The 13,390-nt window shown below is 36.3% G+C and overlaps 1 protein-coding gene across 2 annotated transcripts in view; it reads left to right on the plus strand.

The window, feature by feature from the left end:
- Positions 1-7,353: 7,353 nt before the first annotated feature.
- CDH10 (cadherin 10) overlaps positions 7,354-13,390 on the plus strand; it is a 155,426-nt gene continuing 149,389 nt past the window's right edge. For both annotated transcript variants that reach the window (XM_003789535.2, XM_023513075.1), the window contains exon 1: positions 7,354-7,756. The gene's annotated coding sequence lies outside the window, so the exon portion shown is untranslated. The remainder of the gene's footprint in view (positions 7,757-13,390) is intronic.

The following is a 13,390-nucleotide window of genomic DNA, read 5'->3' on the forward strand; positions in this document are numbered from 1 at the left end:
TTTTTTTTTTTTTTTTTTGGTCAACGTAATTTAAGTGTACTAGGGAAGTTTAACTATAGTTTCAAGTGTGGTGTGACATAAAAAATCAAAAAATCATAAAAAATCATAAAAAATGTTGAAGGACATTGTTGTATTAGCTACTGCTTTATAACTGATGGACGTGTATTTAGATATTTCATTGAATCCATAAATAATCATTTTGCAAAATAATTTTCCATATATCCCTCATGTTTCAATATTGTATCCATTTTTCCCCCCAGGGCTATCTTTTAAGGACTTTCACATATAAGAGTGTTGGGGGATAGAAGTAGTGCCCACACCAGAGCGGAATGTTTGTATATTGATAAACAACATATCTCTCTTTGGAAGAAAGTTCAGTTAGTTTTCCTCACATTATTAAAAAATAATAATAATCCCAGTTCTCTAAGCGTAGGATCTTTCAGCTGAGATGCTACTTTATGTGGAGGAGCCATGTGAGCTCATCTCAGGTGTTGCCCCTTCATTGTAGGGGCAGGAAGAAAGTGGAAGCAAACCTGGTCGTCATCCTGCCTCTCCGGCCCTTTGTCTATTTCAGGAATCTCATGCCTGCTGTCGGCATCCAAGAAACCAGCAGGCTGATTGGTTTGCTTACATGTAGGTTACAGTCTTCCACAATTGATAGTTGACAAATAATAAGAGAAAGAAAGGAAAAGGAAGAATAAAATGATATTTTAAGAGAGGGGTGAGAAAGAATACAAGCCCTTTTAATTATTAAGCCAAGAAATTGGGACTTTAGAATGGTCCCAATGAGTTCCTACTCTTCCCATGGAGCTATGTACTCATCTCTTGAAACTGCTTGCTATTGCCACAGGCCTCTGTAAATGAATCTAATAGCAACACACAGGACGCTATTACCCACACCCCTTACCTTAACAATGCATAGCCACTCACTAATCTATGTTATAACTGTAAACCAATGAGAACTCCCCACAAACAACTTTGTATCAGCACAGACCCTGTCTGGTGCTTTTGACTTTAAAAATTAACTTGTTTGTTAATAGCTGTTAATCTGAGGGTATACTCAGGGTAACTTGAATCTATCCTCCTTAGGTGCCATCCTCAACCGTGGCCCACATAAACTACTTACATTAATTTTACCTTGGCTTCTTTTGGTTAAGTCAACTTAAATAAAAATAATAGTTGTGGTTAGTCTGGTCTTTTATAATATCGATTTATTTTAAAATATTATATTTTGGCTCGGCACCTGTGGCTCAAGTGGCTAAGGCGCCAGACATACGCCTAAGGTGGTGGGTTCAAATCCAGCCCGGACCCGCCAAACAACAAAGACAACTGCAACCAAAAAATAGCCAGGCATTGTGGTGTGCACCTATGGTCCCAGGTACTTGGGAGGCGGAGGCAGGAGACTCGCTTGAGCCCAGGAGTTGGAGGTTGCTATGAGCTGTGAAGCCACAGCACTCTACCCAGGGGGGATAGCTTGAGGCTCTGACTCAAAAAAAAAAAAAAATTATATTTTATTATAAATTTCTAAGGATTCTTAGAATGACTTGTCAGGATGACGATATTGATTAAAACACTGCTTTTAGCACTCAGACCTACTCTCTGAATTAACATAACAGACATAAGTAAAAGATTATATTTATGTTCGTGAAATGTAATTGCAAACATATTAGAGTCATGATTTATTATTTCCCACTATCTTTTTTATTTCAAAGATTTTGCTTTTATTTGTTTCTTTAGTCATCAAGTTAAATCACAATCAGACCATGTAAAATTTATGCCTGATTATTTGCACTTCTTCACCAATGTTTCCAAATTTAAAATAGGCTACTAACCTCATTCAGTGACGGATGGAGGCAGTCAGTGGAAATAAAACTTTAGTTTTCCATCAACATGAGAGTTATTCAATCTATTTTTATCTGTTTTGTTTTGAAAATAGAATTCAATTTACTTGTAAATTTTTTCATTTGTAACAAACTTTTTTACATTGAAATAGGAAAAGATCAAGGATTTTGATTTGGGTCTGATCTAAGGAGAGTAGGGGTAAAAATAATTTTTCTTCCTCCTCTGAAGGTTTAACTCTTCTGCAAAGAGCTGACAATAGATGACTTAACAGAAGAAAGGGATAAAAATGCATTTAACTTGCATAAACATGGGAGCTATATATGATAGAATATGAGACTCAAAGAAGGCCAGATGGTTGAGGCTAAACTAGCATAAAGAAAAAGGAGATAGGGGATGCAGGAAATTGTGAGGGGTAGCAAATGATTTTCAGGGGAAATTAACATGCCAAAAAACAGAGAAGGGCCTGGGACAATGTTTTTCTGAGATCTGCGGAAGGTGGTGGGAAGCCCAGCGTTCTTCACTATGTACGAAGGTTGTCTTATGCAGATAATGTCTATCAGGGAATGTCTCAGAGTTGCACTCAGATGAATAGTCTGTCTGGGTATTGTGGCAACTTCACTGGAGGGATAGTTAATCTTTCCTGGTTGTTGGGTAAAATTCAGAGGGAAATGTTCTTAAGACAATTGCATTTCTTTTTTAAATTCTTTTCTTTAGTCAATCATAACTGTGTACATTAATGCAGGTATGGGGGTCCAGAAAGAAGGAGCGAGAAGGGAGAAGGAGGAAGAAGGGAGGAGGAGGCCGGGAGTTGGGCGGGTATTTGGTGGGACCTCACCTAATATGCCTAATGCAATGGTACATTTAAAACTACTGACAATTGCATTTCTTATGGAAGAAGATTTCCTTAGTCAGGTAAGGGAACTTCCAAAGATAGTGCATGCTTGGGAGCTTGGGGTGGGGGGTGAGTGGGTAGCAACAAAAGAAGGCTAGAGAGTTCTTGGTTCCAGGCCGTTTCTAAGGCTTCCGATTTCCTTCAGTTCAAAATGTAGGCATGCCATAGCCCAGCACTTTGGGTTGTTGTTTGCACCCCACAAAGTCCAGGACGCAGCAAGTATGCCACACACAGAATAGAGTGACTTACGAAGGGAAGGGGAGAAAAGGACACAACTAAATTTAAGATCTTATGTTTTTTAATTAACTCTTGCTTGTTTTTCAAAATAATTACATCTTCAAAAACATCACCGTGTAGCACTGGGCTTTTTCTTGGCTCCATTCTCTCTCTTTCCACTCCAAAGTTATGAGACTTAAGAAATGTCGAGATATGGTTAAACAATACAAGTTCAGTATTGGTTAGCTGTGGATAACCGAAACCACTGTACGCAATTATTTTAAGCAAAGAATAATTTAATTTTGAGTGGTAGGTGGTTTACAACACAGATATAAAGTGAGGGACCAGGTGAAGATCAAGAGTTCCTCCAGCACCCTGAATCCATTGCTGTGATTCCAACAGTCGCCATCATTGCCTCAGATGATGGTGGTGCAAAAACACCAGGCTTCCTCACCTGCTATCCAGGGTAGCAACATTAGTGCCCTGCAGTTTGCCTTTCTCCTTATTTAACTCCGTTTCTAACTAAACTTAAAAAGGGCATCTGAAAAACTGAATATAAATTACTCTCCACTACCACCCCTAGCAGTAGCCTCAAGAAAAATGCAGTTTTTAAATTTTCTAAGCCTCGACAGTCCTATAAGGCAGACTAGAAGGAGTTTAGCAAAAATGTTACCGAATAAACTATGAGAAATTATTTTTCTGCCAACATATTTATGAAGAGTAAAGCAAAGTGGACATTCTTTACTCTCATCTCACAAAGAAAGAAAACTAGGTTTGACCAACTGCCTAATAAAACATGGAAATTGATATTATCTATCATAACATCACAGGAACCTAGAAAATGGGGAGAAGCTGTTGTTTTAAAATAAGCATATAGCCCTTTAGCAAGTGACACCTTAAACATTTGTTTAGCAATAGCATGACAACTTGGATTGATTTTAATCAAATTGGGTCTTTTATATTACAAAGAGGTCAGCCTTTAAGGAATTCCATTATAATACATGTATGCAAATAAAAATGATAGAATGCTTTTAAATTTTCTTAGTTATAATTAAGATATTAGTTTATATAAGTTGTGCATATAAATTTTTTTAAGTTTTTTTCAGCTTTTATTTGATTGTTTATAATGGACATAGGGCCTCTCCTCACTTTTTTGTGAGTGACTAACCTGTTCATTCCATTCCTAGAGAGTTTACGATCCGTTTACATTTCATTAATTCATTTCACTTCTCATGCAATACCATTTCCTAACGTTGGTGACTACAGGGAAGTTTCACCTAATTCTCAGGACTAGTTCAGGTAAGATTCACAGGGAAATAGAAAACTTGCAGAATCCCATTGTTAAACCATTTATGGAGTAAAATAAAGAGACTGAAAAATGATATTGTTTAATAAAAGAATGCATTGTAAGAGGATTAAAATTGTTAGCCAATGTTCTGTTTACTTCTTATTTTAATTTTGATTATGAAGGCTTATGTCCTATATAATGGAATATAATTTCACATATAGAGTCTCTCTTGTATAAGGTCAACATTAAGGGAAATGTAACGTGTTTTAATACATTCATTGTTCAAATTCTTCCTCTCTCTCTCTCCCCCTCTCTCATCTGTATCTCCTGAACTTTTGAATTGATGGATATTTTGCTTATCATTTGTTAAGTATGTTACATAATCATAAGATAAAAAATGGAATAACTGGCAATACAATTGTTTTGTACTTCAAAGTATTAAGATATTATTATTAAAATTCTTTTATTTGGATATCATTCACTAACATTATGAGAATATTTTTATTTAAAACAAGAATAATATTCTGTTTTTTTGCTAAAAAATTACACTATATAAAATATGCCACTCTGTGACACCTGTAACTGGCGCTGCTTCTGTTTGTACCGAATTCTGTCACCTGCCTCTCTAACAGCACCAATGACTTTACCTGAACAAAATACATGTTGGGAGTAAATACTACGTTTCCTAGATCCCCTAGCAATGACGTGGAACCACATTTCTGTTTTCCAGCCAATGAGATTACAGGAGTGGTGTGTACTTATTTAGGGTTGCATTTTTTTTTTTTTTTTTTTGAGACAGTGCCTCAAGCTGTCCCCCTGGGCAGAGTGCCGTGGCATTACAGCTCACAGCAACCTCTAACTCCTGGGCTCAAGCGAGTCTCCTGCCTCTGCCTCCCAAGTAGCTGGGACCACAGGTGCCCGCCACAACGCCCGGCTATTTTTTGGTTGCAGCCATCATTGCTGTTTTGGCGGGTCTGGGCTGGGGATTCGAACCCGACACTTTAGGTGTACGTGGCTGGCGCCTTAGCCGGTTGAGCTATAGGCACCGAGCCAAGGGTTGCATTTTTTAAGGCAAGAGAGCCCCTTTCTCTTATCCATATCATGCCTCTTTCTAGAAGGCAGATACGGGGTGATCTGTCTTGGATCATACAAACGAGTTCAACTCCTTAAAAATGTTGAACATCAAGATACAAGGAACTCGCGTTTCTGATGACTCCATGAGGCAGAGAAATAATCCCAACTCAGAAAATTATGTAAGAGAAAAAGGAACTTCTGTTTTGTTAAGAAATTTTATTTTGGAAATACATCATTGCAACATATATTCTAATTAATAAAAAAGCATTTTTTCCTCAGATCTCAACTTTTGGTTATTTTCTTAACTGCACCCATTTAAATGTAATCCAAAAATTACCCACATTATATAGCCATTTATTTTGTAATTAGCAACAAACAAATGCATAAAGATATTATAGTTAATCTACTAAGAGAAAAACCATCTATGGGTTTCCCTGTGTGTACTAAAATTGCGGTGTAATAAAATACATTACTATATATTTCTCTTGACAGCCAGCTTTAATGTGTCAACAGCAGTATGGTATTGAACAAATACACATATATACCATTTTAATACAGATACACGTACCACATACACAAAAAATGCAATAATTATTTTTCCCTGACACTGAAAGTAAAGTACCCTGATTGGGGGGTGGCAACTATTGGCAAATGATCAATAGTTAACTCAGAATTACAGCTCTATTGTTATGAAACTTCAGAAGGGTCTTTAGAATTTTCCAGATCTTAATGTCCTCATCTGTGAAATGAAGTCTCAAAAGTCCTTTTTTTGCTCTAAATACCATTTGGATGAGTGGCCATGTTTGGTATCTTTGTATATGAAGCTAGTTGGTAACATTGGTCATGTGCTACACTCAAACTTTTTGAAATAACATAATTTAGAATCCTCCCTTCTTTTTTCCCCCAAGACTGAGTTTCTTTCTTTTTTTATTATGTCAGTTATACAAGTGGCCTAGTGACTGTTAGAATGATCAAGTAGGTAGTGAGGAGGCAGTGTTGCATCGCAGAGACAATACTGAGCTCAAGTAGGAATCTGACATTACAGTTTTAACCTCATCTTGAGTTACCTCTGTGACCTTAAAGCATTTAGCCCTCTGAGCATTGCTATTTGCTAAAAAGGGAACACAAATACATAGCTGGACCAAGTAATCTTCATAGTTTCTCCTTTAGCTGTAAGATTATTTTTATAAATTACATACATATGTAATTCGTTTACAGACAGCACTTTAAAAAGAATCTACAGGCAGCCAGAAATATGTAAAGATGTTAATTATTTTGTGGAGTTAGACTGACATCCTTTGGTAAGGTTTGGCTGATTGCAATTTGGTGTAGGGGTAGGTAAGTAGGGAGATAAACAGTAGGATGGTTGACCAGTAGCTAGAAACCTCGGCATGTACTCTACATCTGTCCACACACTCATTTGGGCTCGAAACTCATATTTATGACCAAAAAAAAAAAAAAAAAGTTAAAAAGAAAAAAAGAATAAGGAGATTGGGTCAAGTTCAAGGTCTAAATATCTTAATTACATTAATTATATATTTAAATGATTAATATACAATGTTATCTATAAAGTATTAAAATGGAAAGCTGTCAAGATTCAGCGGACGACCCTGGCTCACCGACATTCCAAAATGAGGAGCAAGCTCCCTTCCCCAGGACAATAAGCAACCAAAACATGGTATTTGGATGATCGAGAAGAGAAAGTTCGCTGAACGCAAAACAATAAACGTTCAAAAACTGCAACAAAAATCACTCTGGTAACATTATGAGATCTGATTGCAATTTGTCTTAGCGCTCCGTTAATACTTGGATTTCGGGAGTCTGGTGTAAGCATGGTGCAGGAATATATATGTCAGAAGTATCTGTTCGGGGGGGAAAAAATTGCAGGAAGCAGTCGTGTTGCCGAGATTGTGTTAGGGACACAGGCGGATTAGATCGGGCTGATTACCTTAGCCTTGAAACAGAGAGTCTTTCTGCCCTGCGGGGGAGGGGACGCCTTTCAAGCGCAGCCTCCTCGAGGATGCGCCCTCCCCTCGCATTCACTTGCAAATCGCTGTGTGCTCGCCCCAGCCCTGCACTTCCCCAGTCTCTAACCTTCCCATGGCGAGTGCTGCAGCTCTATCAGCAGAACCTTTCTCTCCGCGTGAGGAAGGGCTTTTTTCCCCCTTGGCTGGCTTTTTTTTTTTTTTTTTTTCCTTTTTCCCCTTAATCAGAAGCACTGAATGAAAGCCAATCAGAGCGAGAGCTCGCCCCCGTTTTCTTCGGTTCCCTGTCGTCCAGAGTTAAAAGTGATGCTGAGGGAAAGCTGGAGTTAGATTGAAGTAGCACCAGGGATAGAAAATAACAGCGGCAAACAAACAAAAAGGGGACCTAGTGACAATTTCTCCGGGGTTATTTTGGCTGGGACCAACTTCCATTATCCGGAAGCTGATAGAAAAAAAAAGGTAGGAAGACTTCACCTCTCTTCTTTTAACTCCCTTAAGGTGTTTTGGTTTTTTTCCTCTTGGGGGGAGAAATGTTTGTTTTTAAGTTGTATTTCGCAGTTATCTAAAAATAATTGTCTTTAATACGTAAATAAATGAGCATACAACTCTGTATGTTAAAATTCTGGAAGCAACCGCTTTGAATATCTGTCTAGGTAACGTAAAGCTGGATAAATTATATATTAATGCTCAACAGTGGGTCAGGATATTAGAGTTTGTGAATTCGATCACTTTGAACAAACACTAAAAATGTCTTACGGAGTGTAATTTGACGTGCTCATACTTGTTCATCTGTATTTGAAAAATCGATTAAGAGATAACATTGTTTCTGGGAACTCTAACATCTAACATGACTTCACATTCCCTATGAATGGAGCCACTCGGCACTTATTCCTAGTCAGAGTTCATTGCACCTTCAATCTAAAGAGAAATGACAGGCAGAAGACAGAATCCTTGAAACTGTCAATGGTCACTAAGCATCTACATAACTACAAAAGATTGACATTTATCAGGGATTGAATGGGTGTAATTCCTATGTTCACATCCTATATCTGACTCAGAGGTGTTAGGGGTGAGAGATTAAAAAAAGGGGGGGAGATTAAATCCATGGAGTCAGCAGTTGCACCATTTATTGTCTCTGCTGCAATAAAATCCATATTTTATGTGGTGTTAAATTAATGCAGCATATTGCAAGTCTAAATGCCTGTCCCCAACAAGTAACTATTGATTGCACTGTAAGTATGGGCAAAGCAGTAGACTAAAAGTGGGTTTTGTGCTGCTACGATAAAAACCCTACTAGCTCCTTATCATTAAAAAGGGGAGTCGACAGGTATAAAGGCAAATATCGTTTTAAAACTGACCTATCATCTTTTGCTTTCATGGTACAGATCTCTTTCCCATAATTGTGGTCCTTCCTTCCAGTAAAAGCATCTATTATCCAAAACTGCACATCCATCACTTCTCATCTCTTTGGAAATGCATTATATTTTCTTCTCTCTCTCTTTTTTTTTTTCCTGAAGGATCTATATTAAAAATAATCTGTCCCTCTGACGCCAACAACTGTTATACTTCAATGCATATGTTAGTAGACTTTCTCCTTCCACACCATCCCCCTCTCTATTTTCCTTTAAAACGTAGCGACAAGAGCTTCTCTGTGGTGAATAACACTTGGCAAGAGTCTGCTCATTTTTTAGGTCTGGTATGGTGAGGATTTTTAATTAGTAGAACTTTCATGAAAACATTGTGTCATTGATAGAGCTTTTTGTTTGTTTTTAGTTAAAGTGATGAAGGAAAAAAAGGAGAGGTTATGTCCCAGAGAAATAGGTGAATTCTAAGTTGCATAGAAAATGTGTCTCCCCCCCCCCACCCCAGGGTAGTCAGTGTGGCACAGATGTATTCAATGTGCAATGCATAAGGGAATGATGGCTTATTTGGGGAGGGATGTGGTGAAGGGATTGGAGAGTGAACAAATATAAACAGCATGTGCCTGTGCCTTAGGGACACATCAAATACAGACCCATTTTGATGACAAAAATATAAAGAAATGCTTCTTTCTTTTGCTTTCACTTTTTTTTTTTTTTGGTTGTGTCTTTAAAGTGTGAGTCGATGTCTGATTTTATTCAATCACATACTTTTTTGGTTTCAAATACTTACTGCTAACAAATTCACTTCTTTGGTGAATGTATATGCCTTCCCTGACTCCAATCAAAGAAGTGAATTTCATACACTTAGATGTTTGGAGGGTGGGGGGAAATGGCAAGAGGGAATGTAAACTCTGTGAGCAACCAGGTACAGACACACATGTGTGAGGTCAATAATTAAATTGCCAGTACTGGATTCGTGCTCCAGGTGGAGATGATCCTTGATGTTTATAAAAACTAGCTGTATGTTGATAAGAACAGTACTGTACAGGTAATCGATTTAATATTTCATTGTTACCTTTTTACCTACACCAGGGTTTTCTTTAAAAAGAAGAAAAAATGGTAGAAAAATGATTTTCTTCTATGTCTCGAGGGGTATATATTCCTGGCACATTATTAATAAAGTTAGTGTGTAAACTAAAAGAGGTATTTCTTTTTCTTCTTGAAAAATAGAGAGTATTTGAAACTGAAAAGGTTAATTCCAAAATATGTGAATTTTGCATTAAACATAGGGTGCATGTCTGGGCTTTCATTAATTTCTCATCCAAACAAATAACAAAGGCAAAGTTTATATTATCTGGGAAATTTATGGGCATATGACTTATTTCCTGTGTTTCTTAACCTACTTTGCAGCCAGTAATAATACCACGTCCTGCTGGAATATATCATTTTTATACCAAGTAATTCCACTAGGCTGCAGCATAGGAACGGCTTTCACTCTGATGATGCTGATTCAGCAGCAAAGTGAACCATATTTCTGTTAAGTGTTATTATCAGTAATATTGTGGCATAGTAAGCAGTTAATACAAATTAGGATTATAAACCCATCTACCCCTAGTCTAACCTTTGGGCATCAAAAGGAGTGGTCAAAATATATTCTTATTTTTCCTATGCAAATGATATTCTCATACTGTTGTCACATTGCAAGGGCTTATTAAATACTGTAACATAAAAATGGAGAAAAATAAAAATTGTTTATGCCAATCATAAGTAATTTTCTACAGATACTTGATTTCCAAATTTCAGGTCTATGTTTGGAAACTACTGATTAACCAAAATGTTACATGGAATAAGATTTTAGAAGAGTCAGTTTACTAGCTGTGTATTATCTTTCTCAGTCATGTCTGAAATAAACTGAAGTTGAAAGCCAAGTAGCAAGAAAGATTCCTTCATTTCTGTTAGACTTCTGCTGAGCAGTGGTGAATTGTGCTCAGTTCCGTTTATTATCCCTTTTGTGACTATTTTAGGGAAACAAAACCGAATCCGAGAATGACATGATGACTACATGTTTGAGAAATTGAAAATTAACAAGAGACAAGTTTTTTCTTTTCTTGACACTAATGCAGACCAATGAGTTCACTAAAAATTTTATTTTGTCATCACTATAATAAACTGAAATATACAGATAGGAATAACTTTTGTAAAAATTTAAATGTAGTGTTTTTTGTTTTGTTAAAGCCTTTGGATCAGACTCATGGATCATTAATGCAGTTTTTTGCTTTATCTCAAGAAGCTCAACAGTCATTATTACAGGGTTGTTTTTGAAGCATAAGAACAAGAGAAAATTTCAAACAATGAGCAATTATTTTTTTCTTTCTCTGAGATTTTAGTAGCAGCTTGGGCCACCTCTGTCCTCTTCTTCATTTCTGACTCCACTGCAGCCTCATTCACTTGGCATTTTGGTGTGAGCCCTCGAGCCCTTTATCATCCCCTGTGCTGTCTTTATCTTAAATAGAAGGGTACCTAAAACATGTCAAGCCATTTTGCTTTGCCATACAATTTTGGTCACCATTCCATTGAACTGACTCAAGCCACACGTTGCCAGAAAATTTAGATGCATCACATTAAAGTTGTAGATTTCTGGGAATATGTTATCCTTAATGAAATATTAACATCGATCAGTTAAAACAATCTGACGGGCTTTTTCAGTACAATTTTTGCTTAAGTCTATTACCAAGGCAATTTCTCACAAAGCGTGACTTTTTTGAAAACATAAGTACTTTGTTTTCTCCAATTCTTTACATTTTTATCCTCTCTCTCTCTTGCAATGTATGTGATGCCCTATAAACTATATGCCCAAGAGACATTTGTTAAACATTTACCCATAGTGGAAGGGCAATTAAAGAAAGGGCAAGCTATGAACTGAACAAGAATGGGTGAAATAAAATTTTATTTTGGATCATTTTAGGAAATAAAATGCAGCTTTCCTTAAAAATAATCCCTGTCTATAGGAGAGTGAAGGGCCTTCCTGTAACAATCCCTTACAGTAAAGGGAGTCAGATCCTTAGAGAGTTTGTCAGTGACACCAGAAAACCCTTTACCAAACCATGTGATCTCAATTCTCAATCTATTTTTTTTTTCTCAAGCAAACAATCTCAATTCTACATACGCTATATGAGGCGTGGATATAAATTAAAATTAAATGACATGCTAAGCTTTAGGACAGTATTGAGCGATAGGCTGTAAGATATAATACAACATTGCACACACCAGGAAATTCAGCATTAAATGACTTTTCTAAACACTTCAGAGCCCTGCTGATCCTCATAAATTTATCAAAACATCTATTCTTTCTCTTTCTCTCTCTCTCCTCCTCTCCTACTGCCCCCTCCCTCCTTTCCTTTCTTCTCCTTTCTCCTTTATAACCATTACCAAAGTCCTTGAATAAATTCCCCGTGTGCTTTTTTTTTATATTACCTCAATATAAAATATTTCTGTAAATCCTGTGCTTTTTATGGCCAGTGTTCTATCATCTGCTACATTGTACATTAAATGTATTATCTTATCCTTTGCATTATAGCATAAAGTGTATGACAGTGCAGTCGGCTTTAAAATGAAGGCAATTCTTATAAATAGTATAACTCTGTGGTTTCTAAGGTGTCAAATGGGCACCAGTGTAGTTGACTGCACCAACAAGCAAAGTATGGAATCAACACTCATTAATGAAAGGATTTCTCTAAATTATCAGAATATAGATTGCATAGACATTAATTATTATAGTCAGTGCATATGTTCTTGATTAAGCATCTCTGTTGCTTTACTGTCAGAGAGGACATTAAAATAGTTTGACAGAGCCCTAATTCTAAACATAGATTAAATGTAAATGACGAGTTTCTAGAAAACTGTTTCATTAGACGTGGTGATTCTTCTTTGCTACACTGAACGCATATTACTAGTTGACACTATGAAGTGAAATCTGATACAAATGAGTAAATGTCTATTCTAGCCACTGAGGAGTGGAAAACAACCATTCCGCCTTCTTGTATCCAATTTAAAATTTGAAGCATAAATTGTAACAATGTTCAAGTTAAGCAGAATGTGAGGCAAAATCAAATAATCAATAAACTGAATAAAATAAGTATTTTAACATAAGTTATTCTGGGATCTCTATGCATTGTTAAAGTAATATGTACAAATATAAGAACTGAAGTCAAAATTTGATATACTTATTCAAATAGATAAAAGGCAATCAACATATTTGCCTCAAAAATTAGAAAATGAGGAGTAAATTTTTATATGTAATACTGACAAGATTTTAAAATGTAATTGCTTCTTCTTTTTCATGTAGCTCCACTCCCACTAAATCAAGTTAAATAAATTTCCTTTGAATCTCTTGCAACTTTGGTGACTTTTAAAAGTAAAGCATATTTCTGTAATTCTTGAATCAAACTTCAATTTCAATAATGGACCATGTTTCCAGATAATTTGACATCTGAAGACAAACGTTAAGCTAATAGCCTACTATTTAGATGGATTAGAGAATATTTGAGTTATCTAAGAATTTTTCTAAGTTTTGTTTGTGATGTGGACCTTCAACCTGCAAAGTGTATTCAACTATGATATTTAAATAATTTGCTTTAAATAAAGGGAAACCTTAACATTTTTCTACCTCTAACTCAATTACATACTTTTGAAACCAACAGTAGGGCATTTCTTTAAATGATCGAAGTAAAAT

Source organism: Otolemur garnettii, unplaced genomic scaffold (assembly GCF_000181295.1).
Source record: "Otolemur garnettii isolate 467f Iridium unplaced genomic scaffold, OtoGar3 scaffold00033, whole genome shotgun sequence".
NCBI lineage: Eukaryota > Metazoa > Chordata > Mammalia > Primates > Galagidae > Otolemur > Otolemur garnettii.